Raw genomic sequence first — 26,801 nt, forward strand, 5'->3', positions numbered from 1 at the left:
CACTCCGACTCAAATCCATGCTCCGACTCAAATTAATTTTTAACTAAATAAAAAAGTGCATACTGTAATTTTGAAAAAAACATTATTTTATTCAGTTTTAAAACAATTTAAATGTCATCTAACAATTTAAATGACAAACTAGAATAATTCATAATTCAATCTGTAAAAAATTATCGCAGCAATCAAGTCATCTTTCATAGCCGGCTGCAGATCATTTAAAATTCACTTTAAAGTCGAAAACAGTTGCTCTACACTAACTTGAGTTGTTGGCATACTCAAAGCAATTCTACAGGCAGCCTGAAAGTGGTGTGGGTAGCTGTGAATAGACTCAAACACAGACTCAACTTTTAGCCTACCAATAGACTCCATCGCTTCACAATCTTCCCGAAAGTTTCTCTCGATTCATTACAATTATGAATCGCATAAACTCACCGGCGTCTTTCTTGTTAATCCAATTCCTTTTCAAAGTTGTTATCTTCTGAAGAATTGGTGCTTGAATGATCTCCATTTCCCTTTGATGGTTGAAGACGTCTCAGGGATGGACGCTTGAACAAATTCAGAGCGGAGAGAGAAATTTGAGAACAGCCTGCTATTTCTGAAGGATGTGAACTTTCCGAAACTGCAAATTCGATTGTTGATGATTCCTTTTGTTGTGTTTCATCTTCTTCAACCTCTTTTGCCAAGTTCAAATGTAGCAATAGATTTTATTTTTCAAGTCGTCGCGCAATATCAAGGAGCCCTTCCTTTGCCTTTGGTATTTCCTTTGAGGTAAGAAGAATCCAATACCGTGGGTCAACATTAAACGCCAACAAGGAAATGAATATTGTCAAAAAGCTTCTCTTCGTGTTTCTGCATGGAGGTTAGAATTCCTTCTGCAATTTGTCCACCATTTTCTTGCAAGAATTTTGACAGTTTTCACTATTCCTTCATTAAAACTCCCGGGGTTACATCGACAGCTTGAAGATTCACGGTTGTTTGGTTTGGCTTTGCCAAGAGGTCTCGCAGGTTCTTCACTTCGTCCCATTCAGCTTTTTTTAACTTGAGTTCTCTTGTTCCAGAAGCAGCCACTTTTTCACAGTAAGATTGAAAAACGAGAAGCTGATCAATTATTGCAAATGTTTAACCCCAGCGAGTCACAGCATCCAATGATTGAGTTACCCCATGTGGATCAAGCAGAACACTTCAAATACTTGGGGTTCGTAGTTCGACAACGACTTGTCTAATTTTTGCCAGTAATTTCTTTGCATGTTCTTTGTTCTGTCCACCCCAGATTGCCAACTGAAGAGTGTGAATACCACACCTCATCAGTTGGACTTTTGAGTCATCCTCATGAAGCCATGTAGAGGCAGTATGACAGGGGTGTCCAAACTTTTTTCAAAGAGGGCCAGATTTGAAGAAGTGAACATGCATGAGGGCCGTCCCCGCACTCTCAGCCCAAGGTGGAGGGCCTGCGGGGTCGGAGGCGGGCGGAGAGCGCAGGGCACGCTGGTCTCACGGCGGCCTGGGGGCAGGGCGAACCCGCAGCCGAGCGGGGGAGTGGGGCTGCGGACGTGCCCTACAGGGCAGGCTTTAGGACCGCGGAGGCCATGGGCGGTGGCGGCGTGGCCGGAAGCGGCACGCTGGGCGCGCCAGTTCAAAAGAGCGCCGGGGAGCCAGGAGAGGGGGAGGAAGCGGGGGCCGTATTAAACCGGAACACGGGCCGCAATTGGCCCGCGGGCCGGACTTTGGACATGCCTGCAGTATGAGGCTAGGGTCATTAACCCATTGCACAGCAGCATCCATATTGAGTTCGATTTCATCCATTCCTTTAGTTCCTTCGTCAGGCAAAATAGTTTCAGTTCTGTCCACATCCTTGTTCTCAGAGGTAGAAATGGTTTCATTGTCTTAGTTGAAATTTTTGATGGCACACATCATGTTTGCTGTCAATGCAGATGCTCAGCACTTGCATTTCACTGATCCCAAATTTTTCTAAAATAGCTTTTACTTGACTTTTCATGTAGGAAGAATTGTGACGCCTTTCGGTGTCGATTATGTCCAAGGCTTTTACCACAGCTTTATCTTTTCCTTCTTCGTAGTACTGAGCATTGATTGCAAGGAAATTTCTATTTCCATGGGTTGCCGCATCCATTTTCAGGTAGCACAATTTTTGCTCCAAAGCTTTCGCGACCACACTCAGCTGTGCTGACAACTAAATGACAAACCGCATCATGCCCTGTCGAAACGCCAAGCTGCTGACCCATTTCACCTGCAATTTTTTGGAATCCTTTGTTCTTTAGCCTGGAGGTAGTGAGCGGTGTTGAACTCAAGCACACCATTTCCATCAGCCCTTCACGGAAAGTATTGACATCCATGGTAACCTTTGAGGACTTCAAATATGAGTCAAATTTTGTTTGCTCAATTTTGGGTTTCTTTTTAGATGCAGCGCCGCAAAAAATCTTTTCTCCAGGGCTGTGTCTACACTGCACCCCTTTTCCGGAACAGGGATGCAGATTAGACACATTGGAATAGCAAAATCCGCGGGGGATTTAAATATCCCCTGCGGCATTTGCATTTACATGGCTGCCGCTTTTTTCCGGCTTCGGGATAAGCCGGAGAAAAGCACTGGTCTAGACGTGTTTCTCCGGAAAATAAACCCTTTTCCGGAGGATCTCTTATTCCTACTTGAAAGTAGGAATAAGAAATCCTCCGGAAAAGGCTTTATTTTCCGGAGAATCACGTCTAGACTGGAGCTTTTCCCCAAGCCGGAAAAAAGCGGCAGCCATGTAAATGCAAATCCCGCGGGGGATATTTAAATGCCCTGCGGATTTTGCTATTCCGATGTGCTACATTAGCATCCCTTTTCCGGAAGGGATGCCAGTGTAGACACAGCCCAGGAGTTTTCAAAGAGCCAGATGAATGTCGTTTAGCCACGTCAGCTTTCTGTTTTGCCTCATCTTCCTGGTCCTTTTTTGTAACCAGAGCCACATAGTTTTCAGGATGGTTACGTTTTACATGCCGCCAAAGGTTGAAACTTTTCATGGCACTTATTTCACTTGTCTTGAAGCTACATGGTTTGAGCTCGCCATTCACTTCCTTTTCCACCTTGCACGTTGCCAATTTCTTCTTTGCTTTTCCCGAAAGCCCAAATTTGGGCTTTTCAAATTCAAAAGTAAAGACGTCATTGAGATCCTTTTCCGTAAATTGGCTATCAATCATGGGGGGCAGATTTGATTTTTTTGTTGAAGCCACGGCCAAATCTTCTTGTGCTGCTACCGCATCCAAATGTTTCTTGTTATACAGTAATCTTTGAAAAGCAATGAACAAAAGCATTACATTTTTTGTAATGTACTTGCTTGTGATATCTTAACCACTTAAGGTACTTGGAATTTATTTTGGATTTTCTGGACAAAAATGATCGCATTTTCTTTTTACACAAAATTATTATTAAAGTATATTTTACTATTTTAACATGTTTCTTGCAGTTTTAATGAAGTAAGAAGTATTTTTAATATACATAATTAATATGAATTTGTATTTATAAATTGCAAGTTAGTTTTTCTTATGAAATTTTGCAGTAAAAATATTCGAAATATTTTCCAAGTGTTTAATATCTCAAAAATACTTAATATAGATATATCAATGAAATTTGGTATGTGCTGTAGCGTTAGTATGTGCTATCACTGTGCTACAACATTAATTGTTGGGAAGTAATGAGGCTATATATTACAAGGTTGAAAATAAACACATACTAATCTAACTATCTAACTAATCTACACGAGTACATACTCGCCTAACCTTGGCACAAGGGTGGGAGCAGTCTGCAGCATTGCCAGATGTCTGATAATTATCTGATTCTTTAATAAAACATATCTCCAAAAAACTTTGTAATTTTGTATCTGTACATTAAATCTTAATTTCGGCCAATTTCTGTTGGACAATCTGAAACTTTTTGGCACCTTTAGGACTTTCTTGCTAAAATATCATTCATTTTGGATTGAAACTGAAAAAAAACCCCTGGAGCAGTCAAGATTTTCTGTGCTCCGGCTCTGCTCCAGGTAAAAACCTACAGCTCCACTGCTCTGCTCTCCGGCTCTGCGCTCTGCTCCAAAGCCCTGGATGCATTAACAGGAGTAGGGTGAACAAGACACATAAAGTTATTATTCTGCTCTACTCTGCACTGATTAGGCCTCAGTTGGAGTATTGTGTCCAGTTGTGGGCACCACATTTCAAGAAAGATGTGAAGAATTTGGAGAAGATCCAGAGAAGAGCAAGAAAAACTATTAAAGGTCTAGAAAACACGAGCTATAAGGTAAGGCTGAAGGAATGGGCCTTGTTTAGTTTGGAAAAGAAAAGATAGAGATTCTCTAAGCTGTAGTCGGAAAGAGAGGAGGGGAGAGGGCAAACCATGGGCCAGAGCTGACAAACAACCGCACACAAAGGAATCCAATGCATCAGGGAAAGGCAGACAAATAACCAGTGGCAAATTTTTAAAGTGCTTGTACACAAATGCTAGGAGTCTGACTAATAAGATGGGTGAACTAGAGTACCTCGTATTAAATGAGGAGATAGACATAATAGGCATCACTGAAACCTGGTGAAATGAGGAAAATCTGTGGGACACAATCATACCGGGATATAAAATATATAGAAAGGATAGAGCAGGCCGGGTGGGTGGCGGAGTAGCACTGCATGTGAAAGATAATGTAGAATCAAATGAAATAAAAATATTAAGTGAATCAACATGTTCCATAGAATCGCTATGGATAGAAATTTCATGCTCCAATAATAAGAAATTAGCAGTAGGCATATATTACCGACCACCTGACCAGGACAGCGATACTGACATAGAAATGCTGAGGGAGATTAGAGAGGCTACCAAAATAAAGAACTCTATAATAATGGGAGATTTTAATTACCCCCATATTGACTGGATACGTGTCACCTCAGGAAGAGAAGCGGAGATAAAATTTCTCAATGGCTTAAATGACTGCTTCTTGGAGCAGCTAGTGCAGGAACCCACAAGGGGAGAGGCAATTCTCGATTTAGTCCTGAGTGGAGTGCAGGATCAGGTCCAGGATATAACCGTTACAGGACCGCTTGGGAATAGTGACCATAATTTAATAACATTCAACATTCCTGTGGTGGGAAGAACACCTCAGCAGTCCAGCACCCAGGCATTTAATTTCAAAAAGGGGAATTACGCAAAAATGAGGAGGTTAGTTAAACAGAAATTAAAAGGCACAGTGACTAGAGCCAAATCCCTGAAAGCTGCATGGAAACTTTTTAAAGACACCATAATAGAGGCCCAAATTAAATGTATACCCCAAATTAAAAAACATAGCAAGAGACCTAAAAAAGAGTCATCGTGGCTTAACTACCATGTAAAAGAAGCAGTGAGGGACAAAAAGGTATCTTTTAAGAAGTGGAAGTCCAATCCTAGTGAGATAAATAGAAAGGAACATAAACACTGTCAAATCAAGTGTAAACATGTAATAAGAAAAGCAAAAAAAGATTTTGAGGAACAGCTAGCCAAAAACTCAAAAAGAAATAAAAAAATGTTTTTTAAGTACATTAGACGCAGGAAGCCTGCTAAAAAGCCTGTGGGTCCCCTAGATGATCGAGCTATAAAAGGAGCAATCAAGGACGATAAAGCCATTGCGGAGAAACTAAATGATTTCTTTGCTTCAGTCTTCACGGCTGAGGACGTTGGGGAGATTCCTGAATCTGCACTGTCCTTTGTGGGTGATGAATCTGAGGAACTGTCCCGGATTGAAGTGTCATTAGAGGAGGTTTTGGAACAAATAGAAATACTTAATATTAACAAATCTCCGGGACCGGATGGCAGTCACCCAAGGGTTCTAAAAGAACTTAAATGGGAAATTGCTGAGCTATTATCTGTGGTTTGTAACCTACCCTTTAAATCGGCTTCCATACCTAATGACTGGAAGGTAGCCAACGTGACACCAATATTTAAAAAAGGCTCTAGAGGCGATCCTGGCAATTACAGACCGGTAAGTCTAACTTCAGTACCAGGCAAATTAGTCGAAACACTCCCTCCCCCCAGCCAATTATAAGGCCCAGGGGTGGGGGAGTGCCCAAAGCCTTCTCTGCTGAGCCCCTCCACTGCTCGCAAGACAGAGGAAGAGTAGAGAAAGCTTTGCGTGCTCCCCTGCCCCCAGGCCCTAATTTGCTTGGGGGTGGGGGAGCAGCAGGGCCTCTGCGGGCCGGATCCACCCGCTTGGCGAGCCGAATGCGGCCCGTGGAGGCCCTTTTGCCCACCCCTGAACTAGAGCCAGGAAAACAAACTTTATCTTTTATTGTTTGCTAAGATAAGTAAGGTAATTAAATAATGGTTTTTATATTTCATGATATCTTCTATCCAAAGGTCTCTAAGCACTTTACCAAAATGAGGATATGTCTACACTTGCACCCTCTTTTGAGAGAGGGATGCAAATGAAGACATTCGAAACTGCAAATGAAGCCGGGATTTAAATATCCCGTACTTCATTTGCATATTCACATTATGGCACTATTTCGAAATAGCGCTATTTTGAAATAACAGACGCTGTTCAGACACAGTTATTTCGAGAGAAAACCCTTCTCTCGAAATAACCTTTATTCCTCATACAATGAGGTTTACCAGTTATTTTGAGAGAAGGGTTTTCTCTCAAAATAACCATATCTTAACAGCGTCTGTTATTTCGAAATAGTGCAATAACATGAATATGCAAATGAAGTGCGGGATATTTAAATACCAGCTTCATTTGCAATTTCGAATGTCTTCATTTGCATCCCTCTCTCAAAAGAGGGTGCAAGTGTAGACATACCCTTGGTTAATTAAGCTTAGCAGCACAGTTGTGTCAGTATGGTAGGTCTGACACATCTCATTGGCAGAGCCAGAAATATAAATTTGCTATCTCTTTCTGTAGCTACTGGACCACACACGAGTTTTTACTGTCTAATAATTTATTATAGAGGTGATTTGTAAAGATCTATGAAGTGGAGAGTGGTACTGGTTTGGTGTTGTCAGACAAGTCTTCTGTTTTGATCATTTTTCTGTTACCGTGTGGCTGTGTGCGCCAGTTTTTACTTGTGCTATGCTTTAACTATGTGTGATACTGTTGTCTGTCTTTCTGGCAAATGCTGCCAACTCCATAATTAAGTAAACCACTATGCAGCCATTGTGACTGTTGATTTTAGTTCTTTATTCATTCCCCCGCTGGAACTATAGAACTTACAGTTCCCCAAGAGCTTTCCTGTAAATAACTTCTTCCAGCAATCAAGGAAAAGGTCTGAACCAATATGAGGTGCAGCTTTTTATTTTTTGCTCAGTGGGGCCTGTGTAAAGAAGCAGGCGCAACTATGCCAATCCCAGGGCACAAGTACAACACATTCACCCTTCATAAGTGCTTCACGTCTGCCCGTTGCTATAACAATGTTATTGGGGTTATTTTTCCATTGGATTTTTATATGAAAAAATAATAGCTTGCAGAAATAAATATTACTTTGTGCTGGGCTTTAGTGCTTTACTGCTTACTGGGCTTTGAGCCTGGAAGGATTTAAAAGTCATTGTGCTTTAAGGGAAAGTTGCAAGGAAAAAACAGGAGGGGACGGGCTGTTCCAGCCAGCTGTTGTGATTTGGGCAAAAGCTTACCTGGACCAATCAAAAAAGACTGAGACAGAGAGGTAGCCAGCACTGATCTGGCTATGCCCATGGGATTAGAACAAATTAGAAGCTCAGTTTCAAGGGGTTTATTATTTCCTTTATATTACAACATAAATAAATACAAATAGCTTGATCTTTGTTGTTGCTATCCTCTTCTGTCTTTCGTTAACAGGCATTGTTCATTAGTTTAGACTGATTTCCTTAATACATAAATAGGTTATATGATATGTTCCCATGCAGTTGCTGAAGTCTCAAAGTGACTGGATTTGCAGGAAAAGAATTCATGCACTTTGTGGTATTGGTTTCCAAACTTTGCTTGTCACCCTTCAATATGATACAGTAAAACTCCATGAGTCCGGCATCCAATGCTCCGGGACTCCTGATGGTCCGGCACCATCAGGAACCCGGAAGTGCTGGGGCAGCCGGACAGGTTTCCCCCATTCAGCTGCTGCTGAAACCGACCAGCAGCTGAATCGGGGAAGCCGGGAGCAGAGCAGCTGGGGTGCTGCCAGGTTGGTCTCTTAGCGCTGCCCCTTGGGGCTGCGGGACCAACCCGGAAGCACCCCAGTAGCTCTTGGGAATGCCTGGGGCAGAGCAGCTGGAGTGCTGCCAGGTTAGTCCCGCAGAGCCAAAGGACGGCGCTCTTGGGGACCCCTGGGGCAGAGCTGCTGGGGTGCTGCCGGGTTGGTCCCGCAGCGCCGAGGGGCGGCGCTACAGGACCAACCCAGCAGCATCCCAGCTGCTTTGCCCCAGGCGTCGGGATTCAGCCGCTGCTGAAACTGACCAGCAGCGTCAGTTTCACCAGCAGGCTGAATCCTGACACCTGGGGCAGAGCAGCTGGAGTGCTGCCGGGTTGGTCCCGCAGCGCCAAAGGATGGCGCTGCAGGACCAACCTGGCAGGACCCCAGCTGCTCTGCCCCAGGGGTCCCCGATTCAGCCACTGCTGAAACAGATCAGCGGCTGATTCCAGGAAGCCCCGGGGCAGCGCTACAGGACCAACCGGGCAGTACCCCAGCTGCTCTGTCCCAGGCGTCCCCAAGAGCAGCTGGAGTGCTGCTGGGTTGGTGCTGTAGCGCCGCCCCTCAGCGCTGCGGGACCAACCCGGCAGCACCGCAGCTGCTCTATTGCAGGCATCCCCGATTCAGCTGCTGCTGAAACTGACCAGCAGCGGCTGAATCAGGGACGCCTGGGGCAGAGCCGGACTATCGTAAGGGGGGGCTATGAGGGGCCTGGGGTGGCATCTCCTCCCACCCCACTCCAGACCCCTCATAGCCCCCCCTTCTGATAGTCCGGCATATCTGATAATCCGGCACCCCCTGGGTCCTAAAGGTGCCAGATTATCGGAAGTTTACTGTACCAAGATCCCAAAGACAATGCCATGGCTAATTCATCACAGTTGAATGCTTTGGGGCATTTTATAGTAACACACTTTCCTCTCTTGTTTCAGCCATTACATATGCATCATATCAGGAATAATTGCTATTGCCAGTCATTATGGGAAGCACATGCTAATCAAAATTGCTTGCTCACCAGATATTATCTTTGTATGCCTGCAGATCAGCATTTATATTTCAGTTAATTTCACTACTTTCTGCTTTTAAAGTAAAAGCTAAAAGACGATATGTAAATATACAGAACTTTGTGGCATCAGCAGTTTATAAGTGCAGGATGACAGAAGCATACTGCACCAATATTATCATAGGTCCTCTTTATAAAACTGGGTTACATAATAGACCCACAAGGCTCTATCACAGACCTAAGAAGACTCCAGAATTTCGCTGGAAACTCAGGCGATTACTTATGATGTAAGCTGTTTGGGGCAGTGACAGTCCTTTTGTTCACTGTACGGCACCAAGTGCAATGGGATCTTATCCATGACTAGGGTGGTACAGCAATACAAATAAGTAACAGTAATAATAATATTTTGACATTTATTTCTAGCTCTTCAGCAGGAAGCATTGACTCTCAAGCATTTGACTACTTCTGATGGTGATTCTTTAAGTCAGCCATCTCTGTGAGAGGCATTGATCTTTCCACTGGATGACCATGTTTTTCGGGGGTACTTTTTTCTCCTGGGTGGAGAAAGGGTTGTCAGGAGAGCTAGTAGGAGAGGGGCTGTTAAAGAGGTAGTTTCCAGGAAACCTCATCAGTACAGCTGGCTTCCAGGAGGCTGTCTGATTAGCCAGTGGCTTGCTGACTGGTCAAGGCTCATGTGACTTCTTCTGTGTTACCTTTTTTTCGGCTGTTCCTACATTGTGCCAGCCTTGCCTCTGTCCTTCCCCTGCCTTGAATCCCCTTTGCCTGCCACTCTGCTTGTGCTGGTTACTAAATCCACCTTGACTCTCAGCTCTGGTATCTAGCTCCTGATTTCCAGCTTGACTCTTGGCTTCTGGCAGCTGATTCCAACTCTGACCCCAGCCCTTAGTTTCTGGCATGTGCACCATCTGGTAGGCTTGATGCTTACTCTGAGCACTAAGCTAGACAGCCCACATTCCAGCTACTTAGCTGGGTCCAGAAAACGACTGGGGAGTTGAGCAGACTCTGGAATGAGGAGCTTAGTAGTACTCCAGTTTCACTATAACTCTGAAAGTCCTATGACCCCACTTCCATGATTCCTCTTCTTCGAGGCTGCTCATTCACCAACCTTGGTAGGGATTCAGGCAGTGATTACTTTGGAATCTGGCTATAGTCATTTCACATCTTGTGTACTGGCTGAGCGCTAAACATGTGGGTTGACTTGTTGTGTTAGTTCTGTGGTTGATGCTGCTAGTAGATTCAGAGGAAGAAAGTGAATGAGCAGATAACCCACAACCATATTCTTTATACCAGATACACAAGAAGCTTCAAAGAGCCAGTGAAAGGAAAAGTTCAGAGTAAAATTCTAGCAACACTGTGCAAAACAGAGACTGTACAGAAAATCGCTCATCGGAGAAGAAACACACTTCTTGTGTATTGGGTACCAGAGTGCAATTAAGTTCCACAGCCTATTTGCTACTCCCCAGTTCTGGGCTGTCTGGCCTCCATGTGAGTTAGAGCAACACCTCAGCTGCTCTAATTAACACTAGTTGCATAAGGTCTTAAAGAAATTTTTTTATCAATGGAGGAGAGATGTGGTGATGCTCTGCACAGTCATGTGCTCTGGCTGCCCCATCACATGCCACAAGTCCCCTGACGTGCCCCTGCATAATTTGCCAGTCAAGGAGCTCCAGAACATAGACTCATAGACTTTAAGGTCAGAAGGGACCATTATGATCATTTAGTCTGACCCCCTGCACAGTGCAGGCCACAGAATCTCACCTACCCCCCTCCTAGAATAATCCTCTCACCTATATCTCAGATATTGAAGCCTTCGAATAGTTTGAAGACCCCAAGATGCAGAGAATCCTCCAGCTGTGATCTGTACCCCATGCTACAGAGGAAGGCGAAAAATCTCCAGGGACTCTGCTAATCTACCCTGGAGGAAAATTCCTTCCCGACCCCAAAAATGGCGATCAGCTAAACCCTGAGCATGTGGGCAAGACTCAGACACCCAGAAAGTTCTCTATAGTAACTCCTATCATCCCTCCGTTGACCTATTTACCACTGATAATGAATGGTCAATTAGTTACCAAGATTATGTTATCTCATCAAACCATCCCCTTCATAAACCCATCTAGTTTAATCTTGAAGCCAGATAGATCTTTTGCCCCCACTACTAAAGAACAAGCCACTTTACATCACATGAGCAGTACTATGTGACTATAGCAGGCTCGAGAATTTGACCCATCATACATATAAAGAAAATTAATAGTTCGAGGTATACCATAGAGCAGGGGTTCTCAAACTTTGTGATACCAGGACCCCCCTCTAAGTTGCTCGGGACCCCCCGGGACCCACAGTTTGAGAAACACGGCCATACAGAATGTTAGTTGAGCCTCTGAGTGAGTGCTAAGAAAATTCTTTCTGCAGCAATGATGTTGTCACTGACTGTGCTTGTCCTCAGACCAAAACTATTTTGTGTGGAATGTTTGCACCTTACTTTCTAAGAAGACTTATCTCAGGAATGAAGAATCAGTCCTCTTCAGTAGCCAAAAATTAAATTGATTTTTAATGTGACTCACAAGAGAGGAGCACCTGAATTTTTGTTCGTGTGCCTAAAGGGCATAAAATACTGGGACTGGCTACCGCTGGCAAAATGCTTGAGTCTAATCATATATCAGGAAAGAATACTGTTGAGTGTGCTGTGTATAATGTTGGCATGAAGCATGCTTCTTTGTTGGATTGGATGGCCATCTCATGTACGCCACAACAATTCCAAGTTTACCAGAGAATACAATAGTAGAACTGCATTTGATATGGAAGACTGTGCTATAGACCTGTGCACCTGGTTCAACTAGAGCTCACGGGAATGGAATACTTCAGTAATTATGCATCTTCTGTGATTCATAATGCAACATAAATAAATAGATCTAGAAGCACATCAGTGCTAGCTGGCTAAACAGAACAAGTTATTAAGAGGGCTCCCCTTTCAAGGTCTCCTTCCTTTGTGATAACAAGATTGTTTCAAATGCCTCAGGAAATCCTCCCAAACTCTGATAACATCCATCCGCTGTTCTTCAGGCAATCTTTCCAGTCCCTACAACTTCTGCCAAGTTTCTACACAGGAGCAAGCCTTGCCTTTTTCTTGTGAACAAAGAGATTGCTGTCAGTGAAACAAACTGTGTCAGAATTTTTCAAAGATGATACAGCTATGCTACTTGCAGGTTGTTGATGATTGTGTTCTATTTGTGGAGATAATACATAGAGAGAGGTTCAGGAAAGCTCTTAGTGAAAGTGATGTTGCTGAAGGAGAGAGCCCTAAGTAGTGTTAGAAGCAACCAGAATGCTATTATAGGAGCAACCAGAATGCTATTATAGGATGGCAGCCTCTGTGTTCTTGATATTGGTAATTATACTGGTTTCTTTTTGTTCCAAAATATATTTACTTGCTGGAATGGCAGGAGTGTAAATTAAATATGGATTAATAAATTGAATTCTCTACAACAATGTTTCTCAACCTTTTTTTATAAAGTACCCTTTTAAAAAAAATTATAAGCACCCTCAGCACCTGCAGATTTAAGACACACACATTTATTTTCTACCATTGCCACACATTTGTTTAAACAACTTTATGGTAGCCAGGTGGGCAATGAAATTTTTGGGTGTAAAAAGTACAAAAATAATGAAACTTAAAACAAAAATTTAGTTTTCTCCAACTTCCAGTTGTGTTCATGTACCCCCTAGACTTCTCTCGAGTACCCCTAACGGTACTCATATCACTGGTTGAGAAACACTGCTCTACAATATACAGGCAGTCCCCGGGTTACGTACAAGATAGGGACTATAGGTTTGTTCTTCAGTTGAATTTGTATGTAAGTCGGAACTGGCTCCAGATTCAGCCGCTGCTGAAACTGATCAGCAGCTGACTACAGGAAGCCCTAGGCAGAGTTGCTCTGCCCCCGGCTTCCTGGAATCAGCCGCTGATCGGTTTCAACAGCGGCTGAATCTGGACTCCTGGGACAGAACAGCTGGGGCACTGCCGGGTAGGTCCCCACAGGACCAACCCAGCAGCACCCCAGCTGCTCTACCCCAGGCGTCCCGCAACAAAAGCCTGGTCTGCTGGGAGGGGGGGGCGCACTAGCTGCGCCCCCTCCTCCCCAGCAGACCAGGGAGACCCGAGCAAAGCTGCGGAGGCGCAGAGGTCCCGCCGCCTCTGCGGCTTTGCTCCTGTCTCCCTGCTGTGCTGGGGGAGTCCCCGGAGGATGTGGTGGCGGGATCGCTGCGCTCTGGGCGGTCCCGCCACCCGCGAGCTCCGGGGCGAGAAAAGCCCCGTTCGTAAGTGCGGATCCGACATAAGTCGGCTCCGCGTAAGTCGGGGACTGCCTGTACTGTGTGTAGGGGGTGTCTTTTGGATGAAACCTGAAAAATACAGAGGTGGTATGTGTGTGGAGATGGAAGATCCCAGTGCACTTTGCCTAAGTGTAAGTGTTTTCTCAGGATTCCTTCCACCACAATGTTCTCTTCCTGGTCTTCTTTTGCAGAGTAATGTGTGCTTGTGGATTATCTGTAGTTACCTCAGAGTTATATTTGCTTCAGCAATGCTGTTGGTTGACAAAGCACTTTGGGATTCTTTGGAACTAAAACACTATAAATATAAAAGATTACATTATCATCCCATCTCATTATTATATGAGCCTTTCTCAGTTCATTAAATTTGTTTGACTAGACCCAGCATTTATATTTAATAATCTGCAAATTTAGAGATAGATATATAAATTCATAGTTATGGATATAACTATGCCATTCATCAGAGTCCATCTTTATCAATGGTTAGTATAAGGCGGTGGAGAAATTACAGTTTAATTCAACTTTCATAAACTTCAGTGGATGCTGATTTTTTTCTTTTCAAAATTAAGGCTAGATAGCCCATCATTCTCATCTTCTGTTGCTCTAGTTGGGTTTGTGGCACAAACTGAACATTACTGGAAGCTTGGGGGGTTTATGTGTTAATTGAGAATAACCGTAGGGTATATGACTAGAGTTGTTAGGTTGATAGGTGATGGATTTTATTGAAGCAATAAAATATAGAAAACCATTAAGGGAAAACCGCTTACTACAGCCATGTAGCTCAGTGTGATTTATCGTTTTATAACTTCAGGCAGATTTAAAATATTTTCACCAGCTTCAGTATATGTTGTTAGATAAATCTATAGTTGGCTTGTACCTACAGCAGAATTGACTTTCTTTGCAGTGATTGTGAACTACAGCAGTGATGTACAAATAAAGATATTTTCTGCTCCTAATATTTTAACTTCATTTCAAGAATAGCCAGCTTTAAGGGTTTACTCTTCACATAGTGCACAGGAACTTTCACAGATGAGGCCTGTTAACTGTCATGGAAGTTGCATATGTAAATAGCCAATACAGGATTCCTTAAATGTGAAGTTTATGGGATAAACTTTGTGCTGCATGTGTGGTAAATAGGGGACAAGCAGAGATCCACACGTTGGTGCATAGTCTTGATATTTTGTTCTCTCAACAAAATTCCCCTATTAAATTGCTAATAGTTCCCTATATCTAAGGAGAGCAATATATTAGAGTAAAGATCTGATAAATGTCACCCTGACATGGCTGAAAGCAATAGAGTTTCCACTTCAGCTTTGTTATTTCCTCAAATCATGGAGTACCCTGTGCTACTCCATCTAAACTCGTATTTGTAAAATGCCACAGTGGGATGGTGATTCCATCACAGTGCTGCTGTGTCATGATAATAAGGCATAGGAAATGTACTTGAGAGCCTCTTGGTGGAAGGTGAGCACCTGAATCTCTTGTGCCTCTTTGTAAATCTTGGGTAAAGTATCCTGTAATTTAGGCTGGCAGACTACAAAACAGCCCAGAGAATGTCAGATTTCTTTCGCTCATTTTGAGGCAGGTGGCAACTAAATCATGTCCTTCCAGGTGAAAAGAATTCTGTAAATAATAAGGGACTGTTTCCTTATGTTATAGAACTACTACTGTTGTTGTTAATGTAATGGTAATAATGTCCATATTCTGGTTATAACCTGTAGCACTTATGCTTCAGGCATGTCTGCAGGGATGGACCCTTATGTCTGCATGTTGACTTCAGTCAGATGGTGACCCCATGTAGACACAAGAATTTGCCTACATGGATTGCATTATGGGATTGAGGCCTGTATGGTTCAGCACATGATTTTCTTCCCACGTGGATCTCATTCCAGGATCAGCGGCTCTATTCTCAAAATGTCTGTTTCTCCATATCTATTACAATACTTTCAGAGTTCACAAACATTGCAATCAGAATAGTCTCTGCTTGGGAGATACCCAAATATTAACGACTGTGTTATCCGCGTGCACATCAGTGTTCCCTCCGCACTTCAATGAGTTAATCCTGGGCAGTGTGGTGATACAGTTCTATTTAAAACCACAGCCTAATTTCTTTGTGAGATGGCACATTAAGATAACATTTTCAGGCCTATTTTTAAATGAGAGAGGGAGGCAGACACAAGTGCAGGGTGTGCTGTGGTCTGTCACAATTAGTTTTTTTTTCTCAGGGGATCACAGGGGCTGCTCCTTCTATTAGCCTGTGACGATGAGGGAAGAGCCGTTGGTCAATGCTCTGAAATACATTTTCTATCTCTCTTCCCCTCCACCCTCTTCCCCCATGAAATAAACCATCCATGCTGGCGGGCAGGCAGCACCACTTACAGGATGGTACGTGCATATTGAACTGTGTGGGGCAGGACTGTGCCCTCCCATAGCTCCCTGCTCAGCCTTATTGATCATCAGGAGAGTCCTTTTATTAAATAGCAATAGCACAAAATAGCTAATAGCTCTTGTTATTGAAAATTAAAAATCTGCTGGTGTTTAGTATGGATTAATAAAGATGAAAAGTGCTATATAAATGCATCAGCAGCATGATCATGGTTATTATCCCTGGGGTGTCACTGGCTCATGCTGAGTAGAAAGTCACTAGTATTGGGTAGGGGCTTTTACTTGCTGTATTAATGTCCTTTTATATTTTTAAGCCATTACAAAGTATATATTTGCTTAGCTCAAAAGTATAGTGAAATGATAGATACCCTCCTCACATATTGTTGATTTAAATAGATCACTGTGTAAAGATAAGCTTCAGTTTGATTTTGCAGTATTATTGTAAGCACAGATTTAAGGCGACACCCCGGCAAGAGAAAGGGATTTTTGAACGGACTTATCATTGACGTTAAAGGGAGTTTTACCACTAACATCAATGGGGAAGTGCCAAGCACATTAGAAAATTTCATCTTGAGGATGCTATAGCACCTGTCTTAATTTCTGCTGAAGCCAAGATAAATGAGACATTTTTCAATATTCATTTTATTCAGCTATGAAGCAATATATTATGGAACCAAACTTAGTAGCTCCATAATTTAAGGGGCATTTTTGATCTTGCATCTTGCTTTAACTTCTAGCCTGAAAGCTTAAATGTTTCATGAAATAATTTGAGATTCCTGATACAAAACATTTTAGTTTTGGGTCAGAAAAATTGTGGGTTACATTTTTTGACAATTGTTTTTGCCTCCCCATAACTCTAAAATCACTTGGCTGAAAGACTGCGGAATTGTTAACCAGTGTGAGAGAAATTTCATGGGTTGATTTTGAGATTTTTAAGTATGTAATTTGGCAACACTGATTTTTTTAAGAACATTATGGATACTGAAGACTCCATAAACCCTATACTGTAATCCCTCAACCTCTTTCCTGCCCCTTTTGTCCCATTGGCTACAGCAGAGCCCTTTTACACTGCAGTGGAGTTCTATAAATTTCCAGCTGCACTCAGTAGCCATTGACCTCATGAACTAGCCAACAGGCCATAGGCATGCAAGAGATCTGAAGGCCTATGTATATCGTACTCATTCAGGGTATGTCTACACTGCGTAGCTATTTCGGGATACCTTCAGTATCCCGAAATAGCTATCCGGCATCTTAACAAGCTGCCTGTTATTTTGAAAGATTTTTTAAATAACAGGAGCACTATTTCAGCATCCCTGTAACCCTCGTTCCACGAAGGTTAAGGGATGTCTTGAAATAGCATGTTATTTCAAAATTTGGTGCTGTGTAGATGCACCAAATTTCAAAGTACAGGCAGTCCCCGGGTTACGTACAAGATAGGGACTGTAGGTTCGTTCTTAAGTTGAATCTGTATGTAAGTCGGAACTGGCGTCCAGATTCAGCCGCTGCTGAAACTGATCAGTTTCAACAGCGGCTGAATCTGGACGCCAGTTCTGACTTACATACAGATTCAACTTAAGAACCCCAGGCATCCCCAAGTCAGCTGCTGCTGAAACTGATCAGCGGGCTGAATCAGGACTCCTGGGGCAGAGCAGCTGGGGTGCTGCCGGGTTGGTCCAGTAGCGCCAAGGAGCGGTGCTGCGGGACCAACCGGCAGCGCCCCACCTGCTCTACCACAGGCCACTAGCTGCGCCCCCCCCCCCCAGTAGACCAGGGACACGGGGAGCAAAGCCGCAACGGCGGCAGGGTGCCGCGCCTCTGAGGCTTTGCTTTGGCAAAGCCTCAGAGGCGCGGGACCCCTCCGCCTCCCGGCTTTGCTCCAGGTGTCCCTGGTCTGCTGGAGACGGTCCCCAGCAGACCAGAGGCACCAGGAGCAAAGCGGCAGCCGCTGCGGCTTTGCTCCTGGTGCCCTGGTCTGCTGGGGACCCTCTCCAGCAGACCAGGGGCACCCGGAGCATCTTTTCTCGCCCCGGAGGTCGAGGTGGTGGGACCGCTGCGCTCTGGGCGGTCCCGCTGCCTGCGAGCTCCGGGGCGAGAAAGCCCCATTCGTAAGTGCGGATCCGACATAAGTTGGATCCACGTAACTCGGGGACTGCCTGTAAGCTATTTCAAAATAGAATCAAAATAAGATACACAATTTGAATAGCGCAATTGCGTATCTTATTTTGAGTTCAGGTTGCTGTGTAGACACATTGACAGTCCAGTTCCTTTTTTTTAAAAGGTTTGTGAGTTACTCTTTGGAGCCATGGTAACAATGCCAATGTTAAGCTTGTAAACAGTTCCCATTCTAGGCCTTACTGTGAACCACCTCTTATTTTTGCCAAATAGTTCATTTCTGTCTGAAATTTTGCTTATTTATGCCAGTGGAGCACTTTTGGGAAAGTTTGGTGTTATTCAGACAAGCCAGATTATGGGACCTTAAAAAGTTAATGGTTTACTCCTATGAAGTTTGTAGGGGGAGGTGTGTGTATGTATATGCATTAAGGGCCTGATTTAGAATTAGCTCCACTTAAGTCAGTGAACCAAAACCACTGTTGCTCTACTGTGAGAGGAGAATTAGGCACATATGTACACATACACCACAACTATGTATACTTATAAAGTTCAAACATGTAAAAACACTAGTATAAAAAATGTGTTGGCCTATTTTTTAAATATATTTATCCCAATGAATACTAGCACTTAGATGTTGTTTTCCTTTTTTAGATGCACTAATTCTTTAATTATATTATATTAAAAGACCAGTTCTTAGGTTTTGTGTTTACTAATGTACAGGTTCTCTTATTTCTAATCTGGCTCTCTCATTTTTATAAGTTAAACTGTTCTTCTGTCTTTTCTATATTCGTGGCTTTTTTTAACACGTGAATAGTGTTTTACCATGGGAAATGATACAGAAAGAAAAAAATTTCTCTGAATAGGATGTTTTGTCAAAGTTTTCCAGGAAGTGTCAGGGCTTGGAGAAGGGATTGTATAGATTCAATCCAGACTTCCCCCCTTCTTATATTTTTAGTGTTTATATAAAAACCTTATTGATATAAATAGTAAATTCACAGATCATCTAAGCCAGGATTCAGTTTTGGAATATGATAATAACAAATGAAGTTGGTACTGTCTTATTAGAGGACTTATTAGAGTTGTGATTTACAATAAAGGTAATTATCTAGTTAAAAGCCAGAAAAGCTTGATTGGAGGATGAGGGAGGGAGAATTTGAAAGTGAATCTCAAAAAAATATGAGCTATCTTTATTCAGTTTGAAAAACATAACTTCACATACAATAAGAACAGCAACAGTGAATGTCCCAAAAGCTTTATGAAATTCAGAAAATAGAATTTGAAAGGAAATCACAAGAAATGTTGCATCTTTGTTTTTTTGCAATTATTTAAAGAAGATCTAGCATCCTTGAAATCACAAAAGATTTAAAAAAAATCTGGGCTACAGTCACAGAAAGCTTAGCCAGGAAAAAACCTGAAACCCTCATGCCCAAAAACTAAAATTCTGATTGCAAATCAAGTGTTCTTTTATGTGTCTGAGTAGACTTTGAAAAACAGGAAAGCCATGCTTTAAAAAAATTACAGTATTTGAGATGGTCTTTGCAACTTCAGGATACTCTCATCATCCTATCATTATCAGTCAGTAAACAATCAGATTCTAGAAAGTTGCAGTCTAAAGATACAGAATGGAATCATGAAAAATTTGAGAATGTTAGAAGGCATTTCAATTTCCTGACCACATTTCATTTCTAAGACAAAAAGAATTGATTAAATGAGTGAGCTCCTTAATATGAATCTAAATTTCAGGATTTAATATTATTGTTGTTTCTCTGTTGTAATGAGTTGAGGAAGTTATTTTTAATAAAGACCTCCAGAAAGAGGGTTTTATACTTTCCCCTGATCTTACAAAACCTTTTACCAGACAGGTTTTTTGTTTTAGTCTCTTTTCTACATTGTCCAGTACTCCAGTTTTATGATCCGTTCAGTTTGGTTTAAACTCGGATAAATCGGAGTTTGACTTGGGAGCACATGTTGCTAAGAAGGACTGCATCATGTGGGATGTCTAAAATATTTTCAGAGAAAACAGGTCAGGCCATTGTTTTCTTCTGCTGAATGATCAGCAGTGCAGACTATTATAACTAGGGCTGTGTCCAGACTCCATGCCTCCGTCGACGGAGGCATGTAGATTAGCCAGATCGGAAGAGGGAAATGAAGCCGCGATTAAAATAATCGCGGCTTCATTTAAATTTAAATGGCTGCCCCGATCTGCCGATCAGCTGTTTGTCGGCAGATCGGGAGAGTCTGGACGCGATGCCCCGACAAAGAAGCCTTTCTTCATCGACACAGGTAAGCCTCGTGAAACCAGGTTTACCTGTGTCGATGAAGAAAGGCTTCTTTGTCGGGGCATCGCGTCCAGACTCTCCCGATCTGCCGACAAACAGCTGATCGGCAGATCGGGGCAGCTATTTAAATTTAAATGAAGCGCGATTATTTTAATCGCGGCTTCATTTCCCTCTTCCGATCTGGCTAATCTACATGCCTCCGTCGACGGAGGCATGGAGTCTGGACACAGCCTAGTAGGTTTGAGGAGGGTAAGGACAGACTGGAGCAACAGGTCAGGTCCCTTGTAACATCCTTCTTTATGACATTTGAAATGGTACATGGCTTTTGGGAAACTAGCTTTATACACAAACACATCTCCCCATATGCTGCAATCTATTGATGTATCTTGAGAATATTATTACTATTATTATTTATTTATTGTATTCACAAACTGCAGCATTGAAATTAGTTTCCTTGTAGCACACAGACATAAAGAATGTTATATATCTTCATTTTTATACACTAATAATCATATAGCTGCTGCCTGAAGTAGAACCAGTCATTGCTGACAGGGACTGGAGAGAATATTTTAGAGTCTGGAAATATGGTTTCAAAAAAGGAGAGAGGATTAAATCCATCTTCCCTCACAGCCCTGATATTATCCTTGAGGACAAGTTGATACAGCCGCAAAAGGAACCAGCATGTTAGGACTCCAGGAGGCTGCATGCTAATTCTCAGTTGGGCCACTTCTTCACTTCACTGTTCACTGAGGTTCACCATCCCATCGGAAAAGGTAGAAATGAGAAGTCTCACCAAGTAAACTGTCTCTCAAAGCATTACACCAATTCAGATGTCCATTTCTCTCACGCTGTATGTGGAGTAGTAGTTTCATGTGTTGTTTTGCCATCTAACCTGGCAATGAGCTCAAGGTGACATCAGCCCAGTAAAGGCCAGTTTCAAGGAATACATCCCAATTCAGCAGGGCAAGCATATTCTTAACCATAACAATGTGTTTCTGTGCTACCCAAAATATGGATTATTTATTTTTATTCATTTATTTTTTTTTTCTCTCCCTCTCCCTGCTCCCTCCCCCCGCCCCTTATTTATTCTTGAATCTCGACTTCTACTACTCCTGTCATCTGAAGAAGTGGGTTGTTCCCACAAAAGTACCATCTACATGTTTTGTTAGTCTTTAAGGTGCTACTAGTCTATTTGTTGTTTTTTTAGTTTTTCCACAATAAGGATGAATTTAAGCATTTGCTAAATGGCTTTCTGAATAAGCTGAAAAGATTAAAGCTGGAATAGTTCAGAGAAGGGGATCCTAAGATGATGGACTCATACCAATGTCACTGGTAGAAGCAGTCAGCAACACAGAGGAGTCAGGCCTGGGGACTGCTGGATGAGCAGAAAGTTCTTGAGAGGAAGAGGTGTATTCCCTAAGACGATGATAAATCTTAGGAATTATGCTGTTGTAGCACTGAACAAAATTAATAAAATATGTTTTGTGCATTTAAAACATGCCCATTTCCATGCTGAGGAATACAATTTAGCTCAGAATCCTGTTGCCATCTCTGCTTTATAAACACAGAAGTTTCAGCAATAGCTATTTCATTAAAAGTTTTGTTTGATTTATTTATAGAGGACACAAGTATATGAAATGTCAACAAGAACTTGACCCTATGCCAAAGTTGTTTTTAACACAACTGCAGCCATCCCTATAGATGACTGATAAAACATTAGTTGTGCAAGTAAATCAACTTTCAGCTTCAGTAGCAGCCTACTGGTATTACTGCCTGTCTCATTCACTCATGTCCAGTCCTGTGAGAAAGTGAGTAAGTTTACTCCAGGGAAATCATGAATAGAGGGTGTTCAGCATTTTGCCGAATCAGTATCTGAGAAATCTGTTGGCATCAGACTGCCTTTCTCCTTTTTAAACTGAATTACCACCTTTCCTCCCGGTGTCTAAATGCAGGTTTCAGAGAGAAATGGGAAAGTGAATAAAAGCAAAAGTGAGAAAATAAGGTAGAAAACAGGAGAAAGAAGCGCTGAATAGTGGTACGAAGAAGAGTACCAAAGAAGAGATGAACTAGAAATTGAAGTTCAGATTCAATGCCCACTGGAAAGACTGCATGGACTTCAATAGGCCTTGAGTAAACCCTTGTGGAATATTATTGTGCAAGGTATTGAGCATCTTCATCTCTCGTTCACTTCAGTGGGAGTTGAGGATGCTTAGGACAATTCTTCACATAACTCATGAAGTCTAGGCCACAGGCAGACCCACTGGGATGGGGGAAAGCAGGGCAAAGGGAACACTTGTCCCCCGGACCGTTTAAATCACCACTGGAGCACTGCACTGCATGCTCTGGGTAGCGCTAAGAGCTGGGATGGGGCACTCCCTTGTTCCAGGTGGCACTGAGGACTGGCTACCCTGCCCCTCCTGCCTCTTAGGCCCCTCCCCTTCCAGGAGCACACCTTTCCCAGGGGCCTGTGGAGACTGTCTGTTCCCCTGGCCGTAGGCTGTTGAAGAGTTTTGTGGGCATTGTACTGAAATGTATCACTTAGGATGAAACTGCAGGAGAAGTTAGATGAACTGGGAAGCTCAGATCCAGCCACTTACCCATGGCAAGAGCTACAATGCATTCCCCTAGTGACCACAACTCCATCTGTGCCATTTACATAAAGAACCGGGGGCTGTGGCTTGCCTCCATTTCACACTCGGTGTCCTTGTCCGAGATGCTTTTGATGTGGGTGATTCTTCATGTACAACTGTCTTTTGCCACAAGCTTCCTGTTGCCTTTAATAATAATAATAATAATTAATAATAAAAGACTGGGCTGGATTCCTGAGAGCAATAGGGTGGTTTATAAAATTGTAACACCTAAAAGGTGTTCCTGTAAAAGAAAAATATCAAAAGAGAGCGCTTTTGGAAGCTACTGGACTGATGTATCTCTGTAGACTGAGGTAAGCTCTACCACTTCCTGTCACTGCCACTGCTTCACCACTCCATTACTTATCGGCTTTTCTAAAGGAAAGAAGAGGAGACTCCCTATGGATGGAATCTCAGTTTAATAATAGGGACTTTCATTAGCACTAAATGGGAGTTCCATCGTCAAGGCCTCACACATTAAGTTGAGAATATTTTACATTCTAGCAGTTTTAGTTACAACTTTTGCATGATTACTTGATTGTCTATGCAGATAGATGACCATTTTGAAATTCCATTTGTTTCATATGTACAGGATCTTTTTTGAGGACCATTTGAATAATTTTGTTTTAAGTTTAAATTGAAAGCGTGGTACTGAAAGCTTGACCCTGACATGTTTCCACTATAGGGAAGATGGAATAAGAGGCATGCACTGTACTATCTTTCCTGCTTCTCTAATAGGAGTGTTTGGTCATGAGTAATGGTCAGTTTATCAGGGAATCAGAAAATATTCAAGAGTGGTTGAGAGACCTGGAAATTATTTCAAGAAAGCTCTAAATAAGGTTCTTATAATTTTCCCTTTTGATATATATGAATGACCTGACTTGCTTCTCTGAGAGCTGAGTATTCACAGCATATAAAACTCTTTATTTTGTCCCACAATCTGGAATTGAACATAATAATCAACCGTATTTAAAACAAAACAAAAAAAAACCAGACTTCACTTCTTTGTGAACATTATTAGCTACTGCTCCAATATCTGCAGCTAGACCAGATGGCTAATGTCATTTCCAGCAACAGTTCTCCACCCTCCGAGGCCCCACATCTGGGACCCACCTGCACAGACTCCTTACTCTTGAACAGCAATTAAATGAGTTGGGGAGGGGAATATACATAATTGGATCCCCACTAAATATCATAGCCCCCTTAAGGAAAGTAGGTATCATCTTGCTTACTTAGAATACTATTGACTGTTGAGAAGCTGTAATCACTCCATTTGAATCTATACACTGGGTGCTTTCAGTGACAGAGAAGAACAAGTAGAAGTGGAGAACAGGAATTACTTAAAAGATCCACCACTGCAAATCAGAACTGATTTTTTTCACAATCTTAGCAGGGATATGAATCCCATTTGTGAAGCTGGGGCAACATCAAATTAGTTATGAAAATAATACATCAATACGAAATGGCAACCAGCATCCTCTGCTGCTTTTGTATATGCCCAGTGTGGAAACTTTCCTAAATGTAATCCCTGTTGTCCTGTTTTCTAGCTGATGTAAGATCTCAGGCATCCTCTTAGTAATAGAAGCAAAAAAATAGAAAATACTGCATAGAAAAACTTCTGTACATTTTACAGTACTTGGAAATATTTACAGTATTTTCTGTTTGGCATAATCAGAAGGTCTAACCCTAAATGATTAATGCTGCCATAATTTAACTCCCACAAGTACTTTAAAGTCTGTTGTTTTCCACTACTAAGTATCTGTTATTTCACTGTTACTGGTGTGCAAATACAACTTTGAAACATTCATATGGCAGAGGAATAATGAATCAGGTTAAACCTCTTTCATTTTCCAAAAGCTGAACCCTTATGTTTTGCCGATTGGTATAGTTTTTTTTCTTTTGATTTTTGAGGAACTTGCATCCTTAAAACTGTCCAGCTGTCATTTTACTGAATGCAAGATAAGGTATGCTTTGTAGTCTGGAAAATCAATATGTTGGGAAATTGAAAAAATACTATTGGAAGTATAGAGGAAAACATATCGATGCATTGATTTAAATAACGACTCCCTTTTTCCAAAATGGGCACCGTATATTGAGTGGGTAACATTTCCTATATATATTTAAATTAAAAATAAGCATTACTTATACACTTAGGGTACATCTAGATTACCCTAAGTGTATTTCATGAGGCATAAGGGAGCAGTCGACAAAGGCATTCCCTGTTGACTGATCCACGTCTTGACTCGCGCACTGTGCCGACGATCAACTGAGCCGGCACAGTGTGGCGGCCATTTTTATTTTAATGAAGCCGGGGATATTTAAATCCCTGCTTCATTGACTATGTCGGGTAGCCTATTTTACATGCCTCTGTCGGCAGAGGCATGTAATCTAGACGTACCCTAAGATAGATGCTTTTGCTGAAGAAGTCAGATACAAGGACTTTCCCAAAGACTGGATGTGTTCAGTTGTGGAGTCTTATTCCAATCCTATTTCTTTCCTCCTTTCTCTTCTGCAAGGCATCAGTGATGCTACACAAACAAGATTTCTATATAATTCACTCAGAAAACTATAATGTATGTTTTTTACAGATCTGTTTATCTACTGTGGACTGTAGACGCAATATAGGTTCAATCTCCCTGGTCCAGCACCCTCGGGACCTGACTGGTCCCGGACCAGGGAATTTGCTGGACTGGGGAGGTCAATGCGCCAGGGGCTCTACTTTTCCTTCTTGGCCACCCCAGGCTCTGCTCTCTCCATCTGGGGAAGAAGGGAGGGTCTGCTTCCTCCCCGCCCCCGCTGCCTTGTTGCCACCTGGGGGTCCGCTTTTGCCCAGTGGCTCTGATGCCACCAGTGTTGGAGGGGGGCTCTGCGCTCCCCTATCTGCTCTTGCTGTCACCTGGGGCTCCTCACTCCTTCCAATAGCTCTGCTGTCACCCAGGGCTCCACTCTCTTGACCCCCTAGACTGGCAATGCTCTTGGCCTGCCTGGGTCATCCTGATGATGCTGGACCAGGGGTGTTGCTAGACTTGAGAAGTCTGTGTTTACCTGAGCTCTCCTGTTTCAACATGCATATGGGAACAGAGAAAGGTCAAATTCTTGCTGGCTTTTGTTCCTATGTGCTTAATAGAAAATCTGCAAGCGGAAGAGGATGAAGGTTAGAAGTCTGTTATTGTTACTCTAGTTCTAGCTCCCCAGCAGCATACAATAAAGCCCCTGCCAGTCCACAAAACTGCCACAGCAAGAGTCCTGGAAGGGCTGTTTCACAAATATGCTGCTTCCATTCTGTGGCCTAGTGATGAAAATTAGGTGCCCCATGGGCAGAGTTCTCTCCAAGCTGTGTGGCAGCACATCTTCACAGCCGATTAATCAGCCCCACCCAGTCAGGCTCAGGGCTCCATGCAGGGAGCTCACTGACTGGGTGAAACTGATTAATCGCCTGTGAAGCTGTGCTGTCACGCAGCTTAGAGGGAACTCTACCCCTGGGCAGCTTTCTTGCGCAGCACAGGAAAGGAGGGGCTAAAACTCTACTGATCAGAATATAAGTACACAGCAAGAGTGCTGTTTTTGTAGCAGCTGGATCTTTTGGATCCAGATTCACCATAACCAAGAATAACGCATTCAGTTTGCTTTCTGATGTTTTCATGCAGTGTCATTTTAGCTGTCCTACGTGATGAGGCTTCTGCCATGTCCCTTGGCAGTCTGTTCATTAGTCTACATTCATACACGTAGTATTCAAAATATCTTTGAAGCCCTTGAGGTGATTTCAAGTTAGGCCTCCTTGTGTCCAGATGGCTGATATCAGCGCACCTCTTTCCTGTTGTCTTTGCCAGACAGATTTGTGCTGTTCTGTCAGCATTCTGTGCATCTTCCAACACAGAGACAGCACCA

At 42.7% G+C, this 26,801-nt stretch overlaps 1 protein-coding gene and 1 pseudogene across 5 annotated transcripts in view; one reads left to right on the forward strand and one right to left on the reverse strand.

Annotated features, from left to right (window-relative positions):
• Positions 1-26,801, forward strand: part of CTBP2 (C-terminal binding protein 2) — a 271,870-nt gene that overhangs the window by 187,913 nt on the left and 57,156 nt on the right. The window lies entirely within an intron of this gene.
• On the reverse strand, positions 139-26,599 carry LOC149524011 (uncharacterized; annotated as a pseudogene).

The sequence above is a fragment of the Pelodiscus sinensis genome, chromosome 8 (genome assembly GCF_052426305.1).
Source record: "Pelodiscus sinensis isolate ZL-2025 chromosome 8, ASM5242630v1, whole genome shotgun sequence".
Lineage (NCBI taxonomy): Eukaryota > Metazoa > Chordata > Testudines > Trionychidae > Pelodiscus > Pelodiscus sinensis.